Source organism: Stylophora pistillata, chromosome 11, assembly GCF_964205215.1.
Source record: "Stylophora pistillata chromosome 11, jaStyPist1.2, whole genome shotgun sequence".
Lineage (NCBI taxonomy): Eukaryota > Metazoa > Cnidaria > Anthozoa > Scleractinia > Pocilloporidae > Stylophora > Stylophora pistillata.
In genome coordinates, this window is record NC_142529.1 from 15,194,544 (window position 1) to 15,207,455 (window position 12,912).

Genomic DNA, 12,912 nt, shown 5'->3' on the forward strand with positions numbered 1-12,912 from the left:
TTGTGTGATAAATAATGGCATGTCTTCAGAATACTTTAACCTTACACGTGGAGTTAGGCGAGGCTGTACGTGGCATCTTTGTTACCTACCCCTGAAAATATAATTAAAGAATTAAACCATTTGACTTAAAACTTTTTATGGAAAGGAAAAGACAAAGTAATCAGAAAATCTGCGATAAATGATTATGAAGGAGGAGCCTTTATCTCCTTATCTCTTTCTTTTAACTGTTGAGACTTGAGCAATTGCCATTAGGGAAAACGAGGAAATAAAGGGAATTGTTATCGATTGACAAGAGACCAAATTATTACAATATGCCGATGATACTACGGCGGTTCTCTCTGATACAGAGTCGGCCTATAAAATTTTTCAATTGTTAGATAAATTTAAAAAATTTTCAGGTTTAAAGATAAATAATTCAATGACAGAGGGACTCTGGATAGGATCTTTAAAAGGAGGTGAAATGGCCACAAGATCCCATAAAAGCCCTGGGGATCTTCCGCTCGTACAATAAAAAACTGCTCTATCTGAAGAACTTCACGGAAAAACTTGACAAGATGAAAAAACTAATTAATATCTGGTTTTCTAGAGGATTATCCCTTTATGGAAAGGTGACTACAATTAAATATTTGCTTCTACCGAAGGTTGTGTACGTGGCATCTTTGTTACCTACCCCTGAAAATATAATTAAAGAATTAAACCATTTGATTTACAACCTTTTATGGAAAGGAAAAGACAAAGTAATCAGAAAATCTGCAATAAATGATTATGAAGGAGGAGGCATCAAAATGGTTCATATTGAAAGTATGATTAAATCTCTCCGTCTCGCCTGGCTGAAAAGAATCTTTGGCGATAATTCTAGCGCATTGAAAAATTATTTAGAATATCTTTTAAAAGAAACAGGCGGTCTGTTTCTTTTTAATTGCAACTATAACGTCAAAGACTCAAGACTATCAGTTCTCAATTCTACATGGAGTTGAGGAGTTATTGAAATGGTGGTTTGAATTTTGGAAAGAGAATACGGTTGAAGCTAATTGGCTTTACTGAATTTGGAATAATCAGAAAAAAAGAATAAACAACAAACCAGTCTTTTACAAAAGGTACTTTAATTATGGAATTCAGACAGTGGGAGACCTGCGTTTTGATCTTAACAACGTCGATTCTTTAAGAACTATTCACAAAACACCTACAGAAGACGAATTTTCTAGAATGGACCGGTCTTCGCCACTCTGTAACGCTTGATCTAAGGTTTTTTTTATTATAATCCAGATTATAGACTCCTATATCCATCATTCAAAATAGACTGCGGCCTTTTTGATGTAACTAAAAAGAAATCAAAAGACTATTGCCCTCTTTTTGTCAGTAAAAAGGCTTGCTTTCCAAATAACACGAGAAAATTAAAGTGTGAATTTAATTTAACCGATGAGGCACTGAAAAAATTCTATTCCCCTCCTCATTCAGTTGCTTTTGAGCCATATGTCAAGGCTACATCTTATAGATACATCTTAACTGGAAGGATATATTAATCGGTCTTTTAACACCAGAACTTCCCTTACCTAACTATCTGTTACTTATAAGAAAAATTTATCTATGGACGTGTAGAAGGAATAAAGAACTTCCAAGTATAAGTGGTTCAATCAAAAGTCAAATTAAAGTATGAGACTGAAAATATATATCTGTAAAAAAGATAATAATTTAGATATGTTTAGGAAGAAGTGGGCAATATAAATACTAGAGGTAGTTGAATAATTTAGAATATGTCGGGCTCAAACAGGTGCGACTTTGCTTCGTGAGTGTGTGTACGTGAGTGAGTGTGAATTAGCTGTGTTATACTGTATATAGGTCCTATTTATTATTTTTAGTACAGTAGTTAAGTATTGTAACGAAAGTTATGGAAATAGTTGTGTGCAATGCAATAAAAAATAAAAAAATAAAAATAACTCGACGATTGCGGCCTCAAAAATCTTCTGGGTTAACTTCGCTCCAACGAATCTTTATCTCTTTAGCTCTTTTTCCTATGATAATCTAGAAAAGCGTTTTCATTTAGCCTCACTAGGCTCCATTATCGATCATCGCTGGTTGAAACTGAAAACTGGCCGTGTTCACAGGTCCGCCCCCGTCAATCGACCTGTGACATTGGGAAAGCTGATTTATATCTCATGTAAGGAATAGTATTTTTATTTTTTTTAAAGCAGCTATCGTGGATTACTAACGGCAGGAGATTAATACATCATGTTGCAATTCACTTTTGCTGTGATAATCTAATTTATTTCAAATAGTGACTTTAACATAATTGAAAAGATGACTACACATCTAACATTACGTTACAAACGTTATTAACAAATCACATGATTTAAGAAAATCAAGCCTAAAGCTCCCCTATCGCTAATAACCTTTTGTAACACGTTGATACTAAAAACCCTTTAAAGTCTCATAAAATTTGAGTCAAAATGGCATTATCTTAAGTTCAGTGTGTCCCTAGGGAAGCATTTATTTTTTCCGATTGCGAATCATTACATCATTAATTATAAGCAAGCGAACTAGAGATCGGCATGCCATTCCTAGGATACACTTGATGAATAAGGTTTTTTTCCTATCCTTGTATCACTTGTCCTACTGGCAGTTCGAATACTAACTGTACAACATTGAATGATGGCTCGTGTAAGTTTAACGGGTTCCCTTACTTCACAAGACGAAATAGCATTATTACGTAAATCGGAAACAACTTGGAAACGTGAAAGTCTTTGATGATTGGATAATTTGACCACTTGGATTATTCTGACAGGTTGGATTTTTTAAACAGGTGGGAAAATTTATAACCAGTTTTCTTTTCAATAAAACCACAGTGTTAAAAATTAAAGGAAAAACCCGCACTACCAGCAAAAGTCGAAAAAACCTGGGTCTAACAACAAGGTCTAGCTCCATGCTTGTCTGATTGTCTGTTTTACTGCTTGCCTCACTTCGCTTATCTTCCAGCAATACAGAAACGGGTTTAAAGTCGAGTTAAAGTAAACTAAGAAAACTGCTATTTCCCTTAGGACCCCTAGGTAAGGTGGATACGATTTACTCTGGTTTACCGCAATTTCCACTATATTGTGTAGCATAAAACATACAATAAATGCTAACTGTACCCACAAAGCACTGTGCATTGCTTTTCTATACTGCGCCATGTTTAGTGCATTTGGCTGGCTCGGTTGAACATGAACTAGCTTGAGCCTGACGATGACTGAGAGCGCGAAAAATCTTTGTGTACGAGGTGATTGAGATTATAAGGTAAGGTGGTGGAACTATAAAGCTACACCAAAAGGATACCTTGGGATCTAGAATATAGGAAAAAGAAGCGACACCAGATGTAAGCCAAAAGGTAGCTAGAATGATATATATGCGCTTCAAAGTTACAATTTGTTTGTATCTTAGTCTCAACGACAGGGCGAGGAATCTGTCCACGCTGACAACCGTAATCGTCGCCAAAGACACTCCACATAATAAAAGGCTTGTTATATAGCCTGCTTCAATCGCGTATCGACAAAGATTCCAGTCTTTGTAAACTAAGGACATAGAAAAAGTAACATAGAGAGGCTGAGCAACAAGACCGACTAACAGATCAGTTGTTGCGAGAGAACGATACAAGATTTTGGACCGTGGATGAAATGAAGATTCCTTGCGAAGGGCAACAAGGATCTGAGAATTCCCAAGAAATGCTGTGAAGGAGAAGAAAATGTTGACTGCTGAAAATTAAATTTATTGTTCTTGTAAACCACCTGCCAAAGAGGGGGAGCATCACACTTCTTCAAATGTTTTCAATTGTGTTCCATCTTCTGTTATATTGGTTGTTGTCGCCATCATTCCAAAGTCGTTTCGTTTTTCCTGCAGTTTACTTGTACTCGCGAAGAAAGACTATTTCGTCTTCGGAGCGTCCACCTAACCAAGCTGATATTTTACAACCATGTTGAGAATAACTTCCTCGGTAGCGTCTACTCATCTAAAATGCGGGAAAAGATTTAACTTCCTCTGATGGAAAAGAAAAGCTAATAACAACTGTTCGATGTCTGACGTTTTTCAGTCGGTAAATATTAATTCAATGGTGAATTTTCATTTGGAGGCAAACTTGTGGAGACTTCTGTAGGCTTGCTATTTCGTAATAGGACAAAACTCTTCTTAGTGCTAACTGCACTTTATAATAATGAATTTTTTAAACAAATAGCAATTTCAATCTTTAAATTTGACTGACATAGTAAAGAATTTCAATTGGTGAAGAAGAATCATTCTATTCTCAAAAATGGGACAGCTGTTTCGTCGTTTATCCTTTGTGTGTTAAAAATTTTGAAGTATTTTCCGACATTGAATGTATCTTTACATTCAAATGCATCCTGTAGAAACATTTGGTGTGCTATAGAAAAAAAAACCATGAGAAACAGCAATGATCAATTCCATTTCATGCACTGACTGTAATTTAGTGAGTTAGTCCGCACTGAAAGGGTGGCAAACGTAGAAGCAATTATACTTCCATAATTTTATTAAACCAAAAAACTAAAAAATTACCGTGCCATTTTAGTCCAGCTAATCTTTAGAAGCGGAAATATCATCAAAGACCTAACATAAACGAAACAGAAACCTTCTCTAATTAACCAACTGACTGTCGAATGAGGAATTCAAATGTGGATTGTGCAATCACAGGCGTCCCAAGCTCACGTCTTGAGGAAAAAAGAAAGATCATTTCTTGAAAGCGTCACGCTTTGTGCGACGCGGTGTTAAGTTACAAGAGAAACCGTTGAGAATTTGAATGCGTTATAAAGAATATTATGGGCAACGGGATATGGCACATTTACCACACTGGATATTCCGAAATTTGAACATTTTACACGTAAGATTGATAAAACTGACTCACTTCTTGTGTGTCCGTTGTGGTTTTTGGCGATTTCCAACGTTTTTGGGCTTGCTTTGCCATCATTGTTTTTCCTGTTATCAGACGAAGTCAAGGCTGCACAGTACGATTTTGACCGTTGTCCATGTGGTGGCGGTCTGCGCCAAGAAAATTAATCTATTCCGCAACTTTTTTACCAACATCGTACGATCCAAGATCATTGCACCCTGGAAAGTGTCTTAATTACAAAAATTTCCGCGCTGTATGCTGAAAACGAGCGACTTCTACCCTTATTTCCTAGTTCGACTCGTTCTGCCTGTGCCTTTGACGTACAGACTGCACACGGCCGCGCAAGAGGCTTGGGTCTAAGGTCAATTTAGATGGACTTGGGACACCTGTGCCCTCATGTTCTACTAGAAAAGCATGGACATTCCGCTATCGGAAAGCATTTGATTGACGAATACGATAAACGACTAATGAATTCCTTTGGAATTTCGTAGTCCGTAGCAATTTGGAGTAATAAATATGTAGCAAATAGAAAAAAAGCACCCCTACACACCCAAAAAGACTCCATTGGTTTGTTTGAATAACAACGCTTTCAGGCATATTCTTAATCATCTAATGTTTAACACCTACATTTCTGTATTCATATACACTAGTAAATCTTTTCCACATCTTTCAATGGTGACAGGATGTCATCCAAACTTTACATCATTTCTTTAAGTATTCTTTTAAAATTCGTAACGTAATAGTTATATAACAGGCGTGTAGGTATCTATGATGTATTATCGATTCATGATGTTCATTGAAACCCTCAAGGATGAACCGTAGGTAAATAAATGAGTTGACTTGACCTTTTGATGGCTACGTGTTGATGTTTCAGCCTTGATCTTATTGATGTGATGTCGAGCAGTCTTAGAATCATTATCAGTCGTAGCAAACTAAAAATAGTAACTTGGCGATACTGGTCTGGAATTTCTTTTCTTCATGTCCAAATACTCTCGTCACCAAATTGTATGTTATCCATTTGATTCTATGTCCACCGTTTTTTTCTACAAACACTCAGCTGTATTCCTCACTCAGTTAGACTCTCTTAGAGAAACTTTTTGCCCAAGAGAAAATCAAAACAAAGCTATGAGACTCCGCAACGACAATTATATTTTGTCTAACATGACAGGGATTATGTATATAACAGGTGTTTGCTTCCAGACATTATTCGTGCAAGGTAGAAAACTTAACTTAAGTTATTAAATTAAAGTTAGTCGAATTCTGAAGAACAACAAAATTTGAATAGTGACTGTCTGAATTCTTTCGATAGATCTTTGAAAACCAAAATTGTTTTTTAAGTCATCCCTTAACCCTTCGGATGTCCAAGAAGGACACAACATTGAAAGCATAGCTTATCATTATTATCCATTAACATCTTAGACAAGATAATGTATCTACGAATGCACTCAAAGAAATTCTCTAAATAGCTCAAAAATGTGTTTATAGTTGTCATGTATATGAAAGTGATAGTTTTCAACGAAAGAGGAAAACGGCGCAGTTTTCTTTATAGGAGACAAATGTACTTGTTGCGATTGATTACGTACATTTCAGAAGATGCACCAAACTTTTTCATCGAAGTTACCCAGATAACCTCTGCTTTAAAGTACAGTTTGAAGTTTAGTTATAGTAAAAAAGCAAATTTTAGAGCCACACGAACCTTATGTTTAAGTATTTTGTCCGCGCACCTTTATCATTTTCGAGAAACCGCTCGCCATTTTGTCTTGCTTAACTCCTGTCAACTTCTTGCATTGCGAGTTTCGCCATTTGGATTCTGCGACAATTATGTGTTTATCCAAACGCGATTGGTGTTGTTGGAATAAGGTTTGTGTTTTCATTAGGAGTTCATTTACATAGCCAACACAAAGTCCCACAGGCCATTTTGATCACAAAATATGAAGATCAAACTTTTATTGACAGCTAAGCCGGTAGGGGATTTGAGTTTATTTCACAAGGATTATCCTCAGTCGGTGGGAGGGGAAGGGGAGGGGGAGGGGGAGGGGTTAGAGTTTAACCTTTGACGATTGACACCATTGACTGATATCAGACTCATTAAACAAACTGAAGACAGCATTCTTTGTCCAGGGGAATTTTGAGGCAGAATTACCTTGAATGGAGTTTTTTTTACCGAATCATTCTCTCCAAGGAAGTTAATCTACGAATTTAAATAGCGACGCGCAGCTTCGTTTTTTGGATGAACTAATAAATATTTCCTTTCGTAGAGACCGACTGATGAGGTACTCCAATTAGTTTTGGGTGGGTAAATATCGTTACGTTTAGCAAATATGTGTCACGATGAGTGATTGAGATCAAAAATTCTATACATCGATTTAAAAGCGTTAGCTTATTGTATTTCAAACAAGTTTTTCAGACGAATCGAAAAGAAGAAGAAGTCATTTCATGTAGTCCGTTTATAAATCCGCAAGTTGAGCAAAAAAAGGAAAGCCTTTTTTTCTTCAACGGGAAGTCGAGAAAACCGCTCTAAGCGACAGCGATAGTTAACAACAGGGTTGACCTTATACTTTCTGTTCTTTTGATGCTGCTTATATATAATCACTGAAAAAGGTACGAAAAGAGTCCTTAAGGATAGCGAGTGAAGGACGGAAATAACTTCTCGAGGAGAAAAGAAACTAATTTAACTATTTCAGTACACATCAATTAATCTGACAGCGTCTATGTGACGGGTGGTGAAACATCTTTCATATATCTTGGCCAAATGTGATAGGCTAGAACGTTTTTAGGAAGTGTAGCCTTAAATAAAACTGCTGTTTAGCTCCTCAGTTTGCTTAACAGTTCCAAAACATCAAAAGGATTTCTTTTCAGCTGGTTTTTCGAGGACATGGGAGTTTTGTTTCACTTTTTCCTCATGTCTGTGGTTCTCCCCCTCGGACAATTCATCCTGCTCGGATGGTAGGTATTGAATCTTGCATTTGCTGATGAGAGACCTTTGTTTTTCTCCTCTAAATTTTTCAGATATACAATTTACTAAAACAGAAAGGAAACACATTTTCAAGGACTGAAATTCTCGTAGATAGAGGCCTAACTAATAAAGTGGCTACATAACTCATTGTCCCCTTTAAAAATAATCTTGATTCTTTTTTACAAAATGCAAACTTAAGCTTACAAAGCTTTTAGTTATGACCGGAAAATATACGCAATTCCTTAACTGGAAATATTTTTCCCTGCTTATAGTCTCGAACTCTTTTGAGACAAAAGATCTACCAAAGCTTTATCAAGGTCCTCCAAAATTAATGAAAATATTTTCGCAAATCCGTAGATATGTCTGGTGCTCCCATACTGTCAAGGGAGAGCCTATGTTTATGAAAAGCCTCGCACTCAGGGAAGTAATAGTTGATGTATTAACTATTTGGAAAGGAATCGTTTTGAATTCGACTTATTGCTTCCCTTATTTTTTACTTTCTCCAGTGAAATAAGAATCTCCCTTTGGGTACATTATTATTTGCTGTTGTCATATTAGTTGACAGGATTTATTCTTTTCATTTCCACACCCCGAAAACATATTGCAGACAGGTGTTAAATATACCAAAACAGTTGTCCTGTAACTTTTAGAACTCGGCATTCGAGGCATACTATTTCCGTCATGGCACCCTTCCTGTGTTATATATTACGCAATTTTTGGAAGTTTAATGAGGAAGTTTTTCATAGCTAATACAAACAAACACATGACAGGACGGAAAATCCGTGCATTGTAAGTACCTCCCGTTTTCTCATACAAAGCGTTAGAAAACTTTTCTAAGGCTTTGTATGGGACAACGGGAGGTACTTACGGTGCACGCGTTTTCCGTCCTGTCATGAGAACTGTTGAAATGCAGACGAGAAATTATTTTACTTGTTAATGATACGAAAGGAATGCTGACTGTGAATAAATATCTAACTGTGAACGTATCAAAATTAGTTATATTTAACAATTCTTTATTTGGAACATTTTCTTAACTCATTTAAAACCGATGCACAATGAAGCGAAGGAAGGTTTTACACTTCAATAACAGTTTCCGAGGGTTTATTTTATTTTCTTCAATATGTACTCGTTTTATCTAAGACAAATTCAATTGTTATGGAATATGAGAAAAACAAACCAGAACAAAACCAACTAACCACGGAAAATTAAAAATTTGGTCGCGCTTGTTGCATGCGTATCGTGAAATAGACGCGCGCAGGAAGTTTGCAGAGCACGAGAGAAGTAAAATAGTTGCTGGTGAGGCCAAGAGATATTTCAAGACTAAAGTTCTCTCAAAGAATTTACGACCACTAATATAAAGATCCACTAAAGTTTTATCAAGGTTATCCAGAATAAATGAAAATATTTTCGCAAATCTGTTGATATGTTTGGTGCTTGCACGCACTCAAGAAAGAGTCTATGTTGATGAAAAGCCTCGCGCTTGGGGAAGTTGAAATTGATGTAGTAATTATTTGGAAAGGAAATTGTTTGAATTCGAGTAACTGCCTCCCTTCTTTTTATATTCTCCTACGGAATGAGTCTCTCTCTGGGTACATCATTATTCGCTGGTGTCATTTTTAGTTGAAATCATTTGTTTTGATTGAAGAAAACTCTTGTGGTAAAATTCTAGCACCGCAAAAACATATTCTCGACAGGTGTTAAGCATATAAAAAAACGCTTGTCTTGTAACTTTTATAACTCGGCAGTCGAAGTTATTAAAGGCTGATAGTTTCTAAAGAAACTGTTTGGGGCTGCGTCGGTGGAGGTAACGAAATAATTTGGATATATCAACAAATTTGAAATGGTAAATTGGCCACCGTAACGATTACAAAAGCTGACGTTTCGAGCGTTAGCCCTTCGTCGGAGCCGCGTTAGCGTTCGAACGTTAGCCCTTCGCTCCGACGAATGGCTAACGCTCGAAACGTCAGCTTTTGTAAACGTTACTGTGGCCAATTTACCATTTCAACTTTGTTGATATATCCAACTAGTCGAAGTTATTCTTTGAAGAAATATACACCCCGGTGGCCCATTAGGACTTGCGTGCGCGCTCTATCATAATAACTCTCAGGATAGGTGAGGAAATTGTGATTTGAAATAATGTACACAATGGAAGCTATTAAGTTTTTTGGGTACGAATTTTCATCGGAGTTCGGTCTTGTCAAAGTTACACTTTGTCGGTATCATGTTTAACAAATGTGAAGCTATTTGTTTTAGGTGTCCCGTAGAAAGTAAGTGAGATCAATAATCAACCGCCAACCGTAAACAAAGTTTAAAACACAACCAGCTATCATCTGTTAACAAGCTTTGGTAGTGACTTTTTGTTTTCTTTTGGTGATAAGAAAAATAAGCATTAGGGGCTGTTTATAACTAGAAAAGCTATCTCAACCTAGAATCTTTTGTTAACCAAAAAAGAGAAAACATGAGAAGACAGCCTATTTGGCAAATGACTCACCCCGTCACCCCGCTACAACCCCTTAACCTGAAAAACAATTCAATTCAGTCAAAACTAAAAAAAAAAAAATGGTGTCTAGCAAAAAGTATGGAAACAATATCCAATAATATATGCACTACCTCCCCCCACCTCAGAAAAGGGCTTCACACTACGTAACGGATGCCTTTTTTAGTTCCTTGTATACATATGCGAGTAAACTGCATCTCTGGCATACCCAGACATAAAACAGTTAAGGGATATACCAATAATTGCTAAAAAAAAACTTAGGCAAATGTAGACACAAAAAACAAAGTTTCTTGCCAATAGAATACGCAAATGAACATAAATGTGCGTCTAGTTATTAGTACTTTGGCATGAGTGTTTCGTATGAGGCCTTGAGCAATACCAGTCAGCGACGGCAAACTACTCTCCGATTCGTTACGAATCTTCTTGGGAGAGGAGAACACGTGGGTCTTATTCTGCTTATAATGGGGTCTACTCGGTAGTCATTCACAACCACTTAACCTGTTTTTTTTTTTTTCTTTGCAGCATCACTCGATCCAAGCCAGATGTTATCAGTACTGTATCCACCCTAATTTTTACCTGTGCTCCCTGTGCGCATAGCCGCTAGTCCGGGGTGTGCAGCCCGTTGAGCAGTCAGAGAGTGTAAAGGCTCTCAAAGGTCACGTCTTTAACACAAAACGGTGAAAAGATCCGTGCCAATGTCTGGTGTTTTGCTACAGCGAGCTCACTTGTCAAAGCTACAATTACGTCAAAACTGGTAAAATTTGTTTGTTGAATAAGGGAACCAAGGAAGCAAGACCTGAGAAGTTTGTCGAAGATGAAACTAGATTTTACATGCCACGGTGGAAAAACAGAGGTGTGGATGCAAAAAACATAGTCTTTATCAGTATTTTTGTTTTAAAGACTAGTACAAAAACGAAAAAAATGTAACTATATTATGCGATTTGATATGAAATATACCTTGTTGAAATTAATGATCTTTGCTTGGTTAATAAAATGTAAGAGTATCCAGAAAGTAATTGTTATCGAACGATAACCATTTTATTGCTCTTTTCGCCAAGTTTCTTTAGGCTCCATTCCCGAGATTCCTGTGGAGTCGTGTGGAGAGATCAAAGCCAGCGAACAAGGGATGGCAGTCAGCGGTAGATATTGGCTAGAGCCTCAGGAAACAAAAATGAAATCCAACAAACTTCTAGTACCTGAATTATTATTACCGGTATCTTAACTTTCAGAAAATACACGAAAAAATAGAATTGGATCAAAGAATGCAAGTTTATATGGGATTCACGCTTTCTCTCCAGGTTTATTGCGACATAGTATCATTGGATGAGGCCTGGACTCTTCTCGGTCGGTTTTCAAACAGTGAAAACAAAAGCTGATGAATGACTCAGGATACTGGTGGTATGACAGTGCTGAAGCTGTAGGAGAAACCGTTGATTCGTCATACATCGTGGACATGATCATCCCAGGGTTCTAACTGGTCAGTGGCAGGGAGCTTAAGATCACGCGCAGTAATGACTTTAGACACACTCCTTTGTTGCAATCGAGAAGGAACTGCCTGAGCGGGCAGACATTCCGCTCCAAAATCACTCGCTATGGTGACTTCAGAAACGGTTTAGTTTGGTTTGCAAATAATTTCCTGTCATTTATGATTTTATGCTTTATCTGACCGTAACTTTCTTGAGCAAGAAACTTAGCAATTCCTTGTAATCAAGAAATCCAGTTAGACAAATCTGGCCTGAAGTATTGCGTGACGTGATTATGCCTATTTGTTCCCTTGTTCTGTGACTCTTTTTGAGGGTAAATCAAACTGAAAGAGGTCGTGAAACTAACAAATAGTCACCGCAACAAATTAGAATAAAAGATTACTTTTTCATGGAAAGGAAAGATTGTAGTAGCTGCGAGCATTTCGACGGAGTTTCATCCCTGATTTCTTTCCTAGAATGCCAGGACGACGTATCAAGTTATATGCGTTATTAACCAAGCGTGAGGTCAATATTGCTGGATATTGGACGGGTTCTTTTTTCGCAAAGAAAGGGGCTTATATCCAGCCATCTTGACCGAACAAGCTTGGTTGATAAAGGATTTATTTCAATGCAGAAATATTTCGCAACTTGAAGTGCTACCAGCTATCCAGCGAATTTCCTCGGGTGCAAATTATTTTTTTCCAGCGAGTTAATTTAGGCTTCGAAAGGGAAAAAAAATGAAGAGATAGCAGCGACTCCAATCTTTGCTTTTCATGAAATAAAAAGGCATTTTAAAGGACAGAATTTTCATTTATTTTTGTTGTTTTCAAGATGATGGTGAATGAAAAATATAGATACCCGCACACTTGGGGCAATCAGGCGTTAACCATATACCAAACGTTTGTCTTGTAATTTTTAGAACTCTGCATTCGAGGCATATTGCTTTCGTCATAACACCCTTCTTTTATTATGAATTACGCAATTTTTTGAAGCCTAATGAGAAAGTTTTTTCAAAGCTAATAAAATCATAGAGAAAATTGTTGAAATGCAGGAAGAGCAATTAACTTTCCTATAATGCAAAAGGAATACTGGCTGCGAATGAGCGGGAACATCCAAAGTTCTCACT